Source organism: Dama dama, chromosome Y (genome assembly GCF_033118175.1).
Source record: "Dama dama isolate Ldn47 chromosome Y, ASM3311817v1, whole genome shotgun sequence".
NCBI classification, from domain to species: domain Eukaryota; kingdom Metazoa; phylum Chordata; class Mammalia; order Artiodactyla; family Cervidae; genus Dama; species Dama dama.
In genome coordinates, this window is record NC_083715.1 from 8074490 (window position 1) to 8087072 (window position 12583).

At 46.0% G+C, this 12583-nt stretch overlaps 1 long non-coding RNA gene across 3 annotated transcripts in view; it reads left to right on the forward strand.

The window, feature by feature from the left end:
• LOC133053518 (uncharacterized) overlaps positions 1-12089 on the forward strand; it is a 48797-nt gene extending 36708 nt beyond the window's left edge. For 2 of the 3 annotated variants that reach the window (XR_009692292.1, XR_009692294.1), the window contains 3 exons: positions 6292-6557; positions 8253-8441; positions 10112-12089. This is a non-coding gene — a long non-coding RNA (uncharacterized LOC133053518). Of the gene's footprint in view, positions 1-6291; positions 6558-7066; positions 7135-8252; positions 8442-10111 lie in introns of all 3 variants that reach the window. The other variant, XR_009692293.1, reaches the window with a different exon arrangement.
• Positions 12090-12583: the final 494 nt, after the last annotated feature.

Here is a 12583-nt window from a genome sequence, read left to right on the forward strand (position 1 = left end):
GGGCTCCCTTGCCTGGGTTCCTTCTCTGTCGCTCCATGTGGCTAGGCACATACAGGGACCTTCTGCCTGGGATACTATTCAGTAGATCTGTGCATCAGACACATAAAAGGACACCCTGGGTGGGGTCCTATCTGTAGTTTAGTGTGTCAGGCTCTTGATGTGCCAGCCTCTCTATTGTTCAGTTGCCAATGCTGCTGTGTGGGGAGAGAGAATCTATAGTGATGCCTTCACCCCCTACACGTGACTCAGCAGTATTCGCCTTGCTTCCATGGTTGCCAGGCTTTCCTACACAAGCATTTCCCACCACAGGCTCCTCCCTTACATCCCCTCTCTTTGTCTCTCCACAGTCAATATAGGCCCTCATCCTGTGATTCCTTCACAGTCCCCAAACTCCAGGTCCCAGGCATGGGTCCAGGGGACCCATTTTGTTGTCCAGGGTGTGTATGGCTGTGGCAAGGACTGTCTGATTCTCATTCTGTTTAGGCTGCCACAGTACAGCTGTTTCAGTGGCAGTCTTAAATGTTTCCTCTCTGATTCAGACAATTACCCTGATGTGGGGATTGGACCCTTGCTTCAGTTCCCCCATCCACCTTGAGCAGGTCATGTCCTACTAACACTCCTGGTTTTCCTCCTAGTTCCTTCATCTTGATAAATTTACACGATTCTATGTCTTGTTGTGCTCTGGTCAGCTCTTCCTGTCCATTCTCAGCTGGTGTTCTTCATGCATGTCTGTGTCTGAAGGTTTATTCCTGATGTATCCATGGAGAGAGATACATTCCATGTTCACCTATTACTCCACTATCTTGTTCTGTGAAACTTAAAAAGCTTTCGCTCACAAGAGAAACTATAAGGAAGGTGAAAAGGCACCCTTGTGAATAAAAGAAAACAATAACAAATGAAGCAACGGACAAATAATCTCCAACATGAGCAAGCAGTTCATGCAGCTCAACACCAGAAAAATAAATGACCATTAAAAAAAAAAAAAATGGCCAAACAGACATTTCCCCAAAGAAGAAATATAGATGGCTGACAAACACATGAGAAGATGCTCAACATCATTCATGAACAGAGAAATACAAATCAAAGCCACAATGTGGTGCCATTTAACACTGGTCAGAATGGCTGCCATCAAAAAATCTGTAAGTAATAAATGCTGGAGAAGGTATGCAGAAACAGGGATCCTCTTATACTGTTGGTAGGACTGCAAGGTACTTTGGCCATTATGGAGAACAGTGTGGAGATTCCTTAAAACACTTGTAATAGGACTACCATATTACCCAGCAACCCCACATCTGGGCATACACACCAGGGAAAACAGAATTGAAAGAGAGATAGATACTCCAATGTTCAGTGGAAAAATGTTTACAATATTCAGGAAGTGGAAGCACTCTAGATGTCCATCAGTTTGCAAATGGATAAGAAAGTTGTAGTAAATATAGACAATGAATTGTTACTCAGCTATAAAAAAGAACATATTTGAGTCAGTTCTAATGAGGTGGATGAAATTGGAGCCTGTTATACAGATTGAAGTAAACCAGAAACAGAAGTGCCCATATAGTATATTAGCATGTATATATGGAATTTGGAATGCGGTAAGGATGAGTCTTTATGCAAGAGAACAAAAGGGACACAGATGTAAAATTGTTTTTGGACTATGAGGGAGAAGCTGAAGGTGGGACAATATGAGGGAACTGCAGTTTAACATGTTTATTACCATATGTCGAATAGATGACCAGTGCAAATTCATTACATGAAGCAGGGCATTCAAAGCTGGTTTACTGGGAAAGTGCAGAGGAATGGGGTGAGGGAGGAAGTGCGATTGGGTTCAGGGGGGTGGGGGGGGGGGGTTGGGACACACGTACACACCCAGGGCTGATTGATATCAATGTATGGCAAAACAACACCACCACCACCCAAGAAACAAAACGACAAAATTGTAAAGTAAGTAACCTGGAATTAAAACACATTAATTAAATGAAACAAAGAAAATAATATATATTTCTATTTCCAGTTTTTTAAGAAATCTCCACACTGTTCTCCATAGCGACTGAACTAGTTTGCATTCCCACCAACAGTGTAAGAGGGTTCCCTTTTCTCCACACCCTCTCCAGCATTTATCGCTTGTAGACTTTAGTATAGCAGCCATCCTGACTGGCGTGTAATGGTGCCTCATTGTGGTTTTGATTTCCATTTTCTCTGATAATGAGTGATGTTGAGCATCTTTTCATGTGTTTGTTAGTCATCTGTATGTCTTCTTTGGAGAAATGTCTGTTTAGTTCTTTGGCCCATTTTTTGATTGGGTCATTTATTTTTCTGGAATAAAAAAGCCGCAGGAGTTGCTTGTATATTTTTGAGATGAATCCTTTGTCTGTTGCTTTGTTTGCTATTATTTTCTCACAATCTGAGGGCTGTCTTTTCACCTTGCTTATAGTTTCCTTTGTTGTGCAAAAGCTTTTTAAGTTTCATTAGGTTCCATTTGTTTAGTTTTGCTTTTATTTCCAATATTCTGCGAGGTGGGTCATAGAGGATCCTGCTGTGATTTGTGTCGGAGAGTGTTCTGCCTGTGTTCTCCTCTAGGAGTTTTATAGTTTCTGGTCTTACATTTGGATCTTTAATCCATTTTGTGTTTATTTTTGTGTAAGGTGTTAGAAAGTGTTCTAGTTTCATTCCTTTACAAGTGGTTGACCAGTTTTCCCAGCACCACTTGTTAAAGAGGTGGTCTTTTTTCCATTGTATATCCTTGCCTCCTTTGTTGAAGATAAGGTGTCCATAGATTCATGGATTTATCTCTGGGCTTTCTATTCTGTTCCATTGATCTATATTTCTGTCTTTGTGCTAGTACCATACTGTCTTGATGACTGTGGCTTTGTAGTAGAGCCTGAAGTCAAGCAGGTTGATTCCTCCAGTTCTAGTCTTCTTTCTCAAGATTACTTTGGCTATTCGAGGTTTTTTTGTATTTCCATACAAACTGTCATATGACCCAGCAATGCCACTTCTGGGCATACAGACCGAGGAAACCAGATCTGAAAGAGACACGTGCACCCCAGTGTTCATCGCAGCACTGTTTATAAAAGCCAGGACATGGAAGCAACCTAGATGCCCATCAGCAGATGAATGGGAAGGAAGCCGTGGTACATATACACCATGGAATATTACTCAGCCATTAAAAAGAATTCATTTGAATTAGTTCTAATGAGATGGATGAAACTGAAGCCCATTATACAGAGTGAAGTAAGCCAGAAAGATAAAGACCAGTACAGTATACTAACACATATATATGAAATTTAGAAAGATGGTAATGATAACCCTATATGCAAAACAGAAAACGAGACACAGATGTACAGAACAGACTTTTGGACTCTGTGGGAGAAGGCAAGGGTGGGATGTTTTGAGAGAACAGCATTGTAACATGTATACTATCTAGGGTGAAACAGATCATCAGCCCAGGTTGGATGCATGAGACAAGTGCTCGGGCCTGGTGCACTGGGAAGACCCAGAGGGATTGGGTAGAGAGGGAGGTGGGGGGGGGGGGGATCGGGATGGGGAATACATGTAAATCCATGGCTGTTTCATTTCAATGTATGACAAAACCCACTACAATATTGTAAAGTAATTAGCCTCCAACTAATCAAAATAAGTGAAAAAAAAAAAAAGAAAAGCAATGCCAAAGAATGCTCAAACTGTCGCACGATTGCACTCATCTCACACGCTAGTAAAGTAATGCTCAAAATTCTCCAAGCCAGGCTTCAGCAATACATGAACCATGAACTTCCAGATGTTCAAGCAGGTTTTCGAAAAGACAGAGGAACCAGAGATCAAATCGGCAACATCCGCTGGATTGTGGAAACAGCAAGAGAATTCTAGGAAAAAAAAAAACGATTTATGCTTTAGTGATTATGCCAAAGGCTTCGACTGTATGGATCACAGTGAACTGTGGAAAATTCTGAAAGAGATAGGAATACCAGACCACCTAACACGCCTCCTGGGAAACTTATATGCATGTAAGGAAGCAACAGTGAGAACTGGACATGGAGAAACAGACTGGTTCCAAATAGGAAAAGGAGTACGTCAAGGCTGTATGTTGTCACCCTGCTTATTTAACATATGCAGAGTACATCATGAGAAATGCTGGGCTGGAAGAAGCACAAACTGGAATCAGGATTGCCATGAGAAATATCAATAACCTCAGATAGGCAGATAACACCACCCTTATGGCAGAGAGTGAAGAGGAACTAAAAAGCCTCTTGATGAAGGTGAAAGGGGAGAGTGAAACAGTTGGCTTAAAGCTCAACATTCTGAAAACTAAGATCAGGGCATCTGGTCCCATCACTTCATGGTAAATTTATGGGCAACAGTGGAAACAGTGTCAGACTTTATTTTTGGGGGGCGGGGGTGGGGGGGCTGCAAAATCACTGCAGATGGTAATTGCAGTTATGAAAATAAAAGATGCTTACTCCTTAGAGGGAAGGTTATTACCAACCTAGATTTCATATTAAAAAGCAGAGACATTACTTTGCCAACAAAAGTCCGTCTAGCCAATGTTATGGTTTTTCCAGGGGTCATGTATTGATGTGAGAGTTGGTTGTGAAGATAGCTGAGTGCTGAAAAATTGATGCTTTTGAACTGTGGTGTTGGAGAAGACCCTTGAGAGAGTCCCTTGGACTGCAAGGGGATCCAATCAGTCCATTCTAAAGGAGATCAGTCCTGGGTGTTCATTGGAAGGAGTGCTGCTGAAGCTGAAACTCCAAGACTTTGGGCACCTCATGCGAAGAGTACTCATTGGAAAAGACCCTGATGCTGGGAGGAAAAAGGGACGACCGAGGATGGTATGGCTGAATGGCATTACCAACTCGATGGACATGAGTTTGAGCAAACTCCGGGAGATGGTGATGGACGCCAGGGAGGCGTGGAGTGCTGCAGTTCATGCGGTTACAAAGAGTTGGACATGACTAAGCGACTGAACTGTACTGCAAGTTATGCATGTGAAACACTTCATAATATCCTAAAGAACTAAAGAAATGCTTGTTGTCTTTTACTCACGTGGAAGGGAATGTCCAGGTGACCATTGATGAAGGTATCTAGTTTGAAGAAATTGCTATGAGCAGCAAAACTGCTGAATACAAATGGCTCCAAGCAGGCTTAGAAACCAGTGCCCCCTCCCAGAGAATCAAGGACCCCTGGACAGCACCCCAGACAACATTTGGCAAGACAAAATCTGGGGAGTTCCTCTAGTTAGTTCCTCTTATCCCTGTAGAAAAGCTAATAAGTATGGCCTGGATGTGTGGTGTGGACTTTGGGTAGGTGTTGGTTTAAGGTGGCCTTTGGAAAATCTTATACATTTTCTGAGGTCCTGGTTGCACATCTGTGAAGTGAAGGTGAGAATACATAACTCATAGAGTGTTTGAAAGCGTTCCATTAAATGCAGAACTGCTGACACTACAAGTAGTCCAATAAATCCAGCTGTGATAATAGGGACCCTGCTTTGTTAGTGTTTATGCCCAGATCTCTGCTCATTGCCTTATGTGTCATGTGCCCTTCACATGTATTTTCTGAGTAAATGTGTCGGTGAACTATTTCCTATGGAAGAAGGTTGGGAAGTTAAACCTACAAATGGGAAGCACAGGGAGTTAACACTGAACTGGGCATCTGTGTTCAGTGTGGCACGTCAGTCTCCTGAACCATAGTTGAAAGGGAGAATGGGCTTCCTGATGGTTAAGTGGTTAAGACTCCATGCTTCCCCTGCAGGAGGTGTGGGTTCCATTCTTGGTCGGGGAGCTAAAATCCCACAAGCCATGCAGCGTGGCCAATAAGTAAATAATGTAACACTGAAACTTAAAAATATGAAAGTAAAAGTTTGAAAAATAAATATAAAAAAAAAGTTTTGGCCAAGTGTGTAGATGGACAAGTAGGAGATCTCACACTTTCTGATAAAACAAGGGCTAACTCTCCAGGCCCCACCAGCCTTGCTTCACTTCTGTTCTCCATCTTAGAACTCAGAAGAAAGGAGACTGAAGTGAAGAGGTATAGTCTATGAGAAAGAAAGGGCCATGTGTACTAAGAGGTCAGAGGGCCCCAGGATGACGACCCCGCCGGCCCATTCACAGAGAAGGGGTTATAAGGCCTTGGTACAGTAGCCTCACCTCACCGTTTGTACCCCAGTCGTACCCTTCCTCTATGACTTGGGGTACAGGATCGAGGCCAAATGCTATGAGTGTCCCAGTTCTTTCTGTAGGTCTTTACAGCCAGCAGCATAACTATACCTCCCCTCATCCCTGTTGCTCTCTTCTCCAGATTGTGAGGAGTGTCAGAACTTCTTGATTGACAGCTGTGCTGCCCACAGGCCCCCGACCTTTGTAAAGGACTCTGCAGTGGAAAATGTGCACGCCAAATGCTCAGCCCTCACTCTGCCCCCTGGGTTAAGTATCAGACCATCAGGCATCCCTGCGGCTGGGCTTGGAGCGTGGAGCGAAGCATCTGATCTGTCTTTGGGCCTGCACTTTGACCCCTAAGAGGGCCAGACGATGAAGAGGCCACTAACGGTGGATGCTCCTTGGCTGGTGAGAAATAACCCTGCTTCCCTGTCCTCTGGCCTCTAATCGCTTGTGTGTGGTAGTGGGGGTACTTCATATCTACATGCAAGGGTGCAAATGATGATGACACGGTCATCAATGACACAGTCAGCCCTGTGTACTGTGTGCACTGGTCATGAACACAGGACTTCTATTTAAAGATCAGAAGAAGGTGGGAGACAGCCGTACAGGCAAATAGGATGTCTATCAGTGTATAGGCACAGAGGGCTTCTATCTAAAGATCAGAGGAGAGGTGGGAGACAGTTGTACAGGAATACAGAAGTGACTCCTCACTTGTGGAGCCCTTGACTTCAATCTCAGTAGACTCAGACTTGAAATGATGATTAAAGAGCTTACCATATGGGTCGACTGACAGTTGAATCCATGCAGGCTGAAGAGCATCAGTGACAGCAGAGGGAAATACCTCTTCTATTATTTGCTGCCAAAAAAAAAAATCAAAGAGAGAAGAAAGCTTGTATTTCTTTTCTGACACTCAGCTTACCAAAGGGAGAAACCACTATGAGTATGTGGGTGGAAAGGACACACCTTTGGTCAACTGGATGAGGTGAGTGCAGTGAGTCTGCAGTTTGTAGACGACGTTCCTCCCTCAAGCCCACACCCCTTTCCTTCTCAACCCATCTCCCTCACTAGCTTTCACATCTTCTTTCCTCTTTTCCCTCCATATCATGCTCTTTAATTTCAAAAGACATTAGAAAGAAAAATATAGCTTGCGTTCTCAAAATATGTCTATATTCTCAACAAAACTGAGGTACTTGAAAACAGCTTGAGGAGTTTAGATTCACCAGGGATACTTTAACTAACTTAATTGACACTGACCAAGCACTCTGTGTCCCAGTTTAGACAGTGAACTTCATTACTGAAGCAGATCACACAACTCATGTCCTTTTGGAGAACATACTGCAGACAGACTTCAACCAATCGGTTTTAGGGGTAGTAACCTTAATTTTTATATTTTTTAATAACTCCAGAGCATCAGGGTAATCTAACATGGGAGATGTTGAGTCCATGTGGGCAACAACCTCTCCAGGCTCTGTTCCAGTGAGAAGTGGGCCCTGAGGCCTGGGAAGCAATAGTGGAGGGCAAGATGGCCATGAGCATGGCCATTTTCTGAGGGCCTCTCCTTTCATCAGGGCAGGCAGAAAGTGAACAAACTCTTACTGTTGTGTGTCTCAAACTACGTCAGAGCACTCTCCAAGTGTCCATGGGAGGGGGTGGGCAAGTGAATAGGACCCTAGATGCATGTGGGGAGATGTGAGAAAAGCCTCGGGAAAGAAGGCAGGCTGGGCAGAGTGCTGAGTGGTGCATGCTAGCTTAGGAGCACCAAGTCCTGTGGAATGAAAGAGAACTTAGTTTAGAGTATAGAGGAGCTGGAGATCACCAGTCTTACGGACAGTCCAGGTGGAGACAAGTCTGGAACTGGGCCCTGGACAATGGCTAATTAGGTAAGGAGAGAAAAGCATTCCAGCCAGGAAGAGGGTCAGAAACAGGATCTGGAAATGGGAATTCACATGGCCTGGTCGAAGGTGTGAACAGAAGGCCCCTATGAGGGGTGGTGGGAGCCATGGTGGCCTCAGAGCCTGAAGGCAAGGAGCTGGGCATGGTCTGACAGTGGAGGGGACTCGTCTCCTGTGGTTTCTTTCCCCTTCCTGGCCTATACCCCAGGTATGTGAACTGTGTCTGGGACGACGAGGAGCAGAACCTGATGGCCTTGCAGTATGGCAGATCTTCTACCAAATCTGCCAGGTGGTCAGCCGGGCTGTGAACTTCAGGTCTGATATGCAGACGAGTGTGGCAAGGAACTTGGCGTCAAGCTGGACAGCAGGGAAAAGAGCGAGCTCGTGGCTGGGAAAGGTGAGTGCCACCCCTCTTCCAGTGCCTCCGTCATGTCCTGGGGATCCTCCTTGGTCCAATTCTGAAGCAGAGTACAATCCAGTCTAGAGTCAGTCAAGTTGCAACTAAAATGCCTCAGAATTTGCTTTATTTCATATGACTGTTAGGAAAATGTTTATATTAAAAATGTTAGTTCTAATGTTCAGTATTTCATGCAAAAAATGTGTAATACACTTTCTGCTGAAAGGCGTGTAAGTGAAAAGTTTTCTAGCACATACCAGCCCTCTCACCTTTACCTGTTTCTTCCTCATTTCCTACACATATCTGAGTGACATGCATAGAGTGATTTGCATTCAGTTACTGTTTCAGTTTGTTGTCAAGTGAGTTCATACTCTGTGCCAGACAGGGCTCCACACACTGAAACAGACAGAACCCCTCCCTTGGGGCAGCATTGGCTTCATACCAGACAGGGGCTGGTGCTCTGAGGAAGACCAGTGCAGGAAAAGTGCCTTGGGTCAGTATGAGCAGAGGGTGGGGTGTGGTGGAGGATGGTGGGGCAGGGTCTCTGCAGTGATGACACTTCTGGGTAAGGATTCCCGGCAGCGGAGCAACCAGTGCTGCACCCACAGGGCCGGGAAGAGAAGTCATGCCAGTGATAGCAGGAGCAAGCACAGAGAGAGAGGAAGGAGGCTGGATGGAACACCAAAGCCTCGGCATCCATGTCCATGTGCAGGCCCCCAGGGGTCTTCCTGGAGACATAGAGCAACCGTGCAGCTTTCAGCTGCAAGTGGCATGGTTTCTGTGCTAAGACAATGCTGCAGCTCATTTTTGGGAAGAGACAGCAGCACGGAGTACCCTCAGAGGTCAGTTCCTTGCGAGACATGAGGGAAGAGTGGGCTGACTGAAGATGCATGGGAGTGAGGGTGTGAGGAGTCTGATGGGAGATGTATTTTAAACCAGGGCTTCCTAGTGCATGTTAAATGGACTAAAACTGAGTGAAATAAATGAGGAGTGAGTACTGGTGAGGCTTAAGAAAGGACACATCTTTATTTTATGATTTACAGAAGACAGAGGAGCAATTTATGAAACAGTTGGGGTAGCAGGAGCCAGAGACCTGTAGTCAGTGGGACCTGGGCCTCTTGGTCTCATCCAGTCTGAAACCCACTTCCTGCAGAGATCAACACAAAGACTACTCTTTGAACAAGGAGTCTCAAATTCAGTTTTACTCACACCTGCTCTAATCACCCCCTGTGCTGCCTCCCATATGCAGTGAGCTCCAGGCCAGGCACTCCTAACTTAACAGACTCTTTCCCCTCACAGGGAGCCCTTCAGGGAGATTCCACCTAAGTCACCAAGAGTCTTATCTCTCAGTAGGGTAAACTACCTGTGGCCACTGTGACATCACTTTTCAGATACACACAGGGAAAGGTCCTTGCAGATCCACCTCTATCAGAGACACTGCCTCTGATGCTACTGCAAGGTCCCTAGTCTGGGTAATATGTAGAAAAGGCCATTAACACAGGCTTCCTGGATTTCTGTAGTTGTAGAGAATAAGAATGGAATGGAAAAGAGGACTGTAAAGGCACACTTGATGGGAGACAAATCGTGCACTGTCAACACTAAGATGATCAGTGGGGCAGGCCGTACCATGGCAAACCAGCTACCTGACTAAAAGCTTCCTCTTTCACCAGAACCAAAGCCTAAGATCTACCCTGTGTATCCGACTCTCTGGACTTCTCAAGTCAAAAATTCCTCTCAGATCCTCCTGAGACCATCTGCAAGAGACCACCTCCAACCAGAGGATCCCTGCCCGGTCAGTCAACATCAGCAGCTGTGATATTCTGATCCACACAGCCTGAGTGAAAAACTGGAGCAACGAGAGGGCAAGAAAAGTCCCCATCCTTCGATGAAAGGCCGCACATTTTGCATAAGGCCGAAGAGGATTTCAATGGCCACTTCCTACTCACCCAAAAGACAAATGGGGGGTTCTGAGGTGCATGAGAGAACGACATAAGAGCCCAGCACAAGCCAGAAACTGAATGCAGAAGAAACAGGCAAATTACTTATGGGGGCAGGGGTATTAGGAATTATAAGACTCAAGTATGGAGAGTGAGGGTAAGTCTCCAAGGATAGGTAAAGTCTCATCACAACCAGAGGACTCACACATGGGAGAAGCCCTATGTATGTAGAAAGTGTGGACAAAGCGTCAGTCAGAAGTCCCATCTCATCAGACAACAGAAGACACACACAGGGGAGGAGCCCTATGTCTGTGGGGAGTGTGGGCAAAAGTCAGTCAGAAGCGCATCTCATCAGAAAACAGAAGACACACACAGGGGAGAAGTCCTATGTTTGAGGAGAGTGGTGCGAAGTTTCAGTGAGAAGTCGGGTGTCGTCACGCAGCAGGGGACATACACCGGGTCGAAAGCATATGTTTGCAGGGAGTGTGGGTGAAGCATCAGTTAGAAGTCAGTTCTCATTAGAGACCAGGGGACACACAGGGGAGAAGCCCTGTTTGTGGGGTGCGAGGGTGAAGCTTCAGTGTGAGGTCCAATCTCATCAGACTGCAGAAGACACATACAGGGAAGAAGCCCCGTGTTTGTGGAGAGTGTGGGCGAAGACTCAGAAGTCAGGTGTCCTCACACAGTAGAGTACACACAGAGAGGGTGTGGGGGAAGCTTCAGTTGGAAGTCAGTTCTCACAGACCAGAGGACATAGGGGAAAGCCCTGTGGGTGTGGGTGAAGCTTCAGTGTGAGATCCAATATCATCAGACTCCAGAAGACAGACACATGGGAGAAGCCTCATGTTTGTGGGGAGTGTGGGTAACGTTTCAGTCAGAATGCAGGTATCTTCATACACCAGAGGGGACACACCAGGGAGAAACCCTATGTTTGAAGAAATGTGGGTGAAGCTTCAGGTAGAAGTCAGGTGTCATCACAGACCAGAGTACACACACGAGGGAGAACCCTGTGTTTGCAGGGAGTGTGAGTGAAATTTAAGGTATAAATCAGGTTTCACAGACGAGAGGACACACAGGGGAGAAGCCCTACGTTTGTAGGGAGTGTGGGTGAAGATTCAGTTAGAATTCAGTTCTCAGAGGCCAGAGGAAACAGGGGAGAAGCCCTGTCTGTGGGGGGTGTGGGTGACGGTTCAGTGTGAGTTCCAAACTCATCAGACTCCAGAAGACACACGGGACAAGCCCCATGTTTCTGGGGAGTGTAGGCAAAGGTTCAGTCAGCAGTTCCATCTCATCAAACAACAGACGACACACACAGAGAAGCCCTATGTTTGTGGAGAGTGTGGGCGAAATCTCAGAAGTTAGGAGTTCTCACACACCAGAGTACACCCGGGGGAGAAACCCTATGTTTGCAGGGAGTGTCGGTGAAGCTTCAGTTCGAAGTAAGGTCTCAGGGACGTGAGGACACACGGGAGAAGCCCTGTTTCTGGGGCTTGTGGGTGAAGCTTCAGTGTGAGGTGCAATCTCATCAGATTCCAGAAGACACACACAGGGCAGAAACCCCATGTTTGTGGGGAATGTGGGGAAAGTTTCAGTAAGAAGTCAGGTGTCATCACACAGGAGCACACACATGGGGAGAAATCGTACGTTTGCAAAGAGGGTGGGTGAAGGTTTGGCTAGAGTTCGGTTCTCATTAAAGACCAGAGGACACAGAGGGGAGAAGCCCTGTTTGTGGACAGATGTGGATGAAGCTTCAGGGTGAGGTTTAGTCTCATCAGAAAGAACACTCAGGGGAGAAGCCCGTGTGTGTGGAGAGTGTGGGCGAAGTCTCAGAAGTCAGGTGTGCTCACACAACAGGGTAGGCAGAGGGGAGAAATGCTATGTTTGCAGGGAGTGTGGGTGAAGCTTCAGTTGGAAATCAGTTCTGACAGACGAGAGGACACACAGGGGAAAGCCCTGTTTTTGGGGTGTGTGGGTGAAGCTTCAGTGTGAGCTGCAGTCTCATCAGACTCCAGAAGACACACACAGGGGAGAAGCCTTATGTTGGTGGGGAGTGTGCAAAATTTCAATCAGAAGGCAGGTGTCTTCACACAGCAGAGGACACACCCCGGGGAGAAACCCTATGTTTGTAGGGAGTGTGGGTGATGCTTCAGGTAGAAGTCAGGTCTCAGAAATGAGAGGACAAACGGGAGAAACCCTACGTTTGCA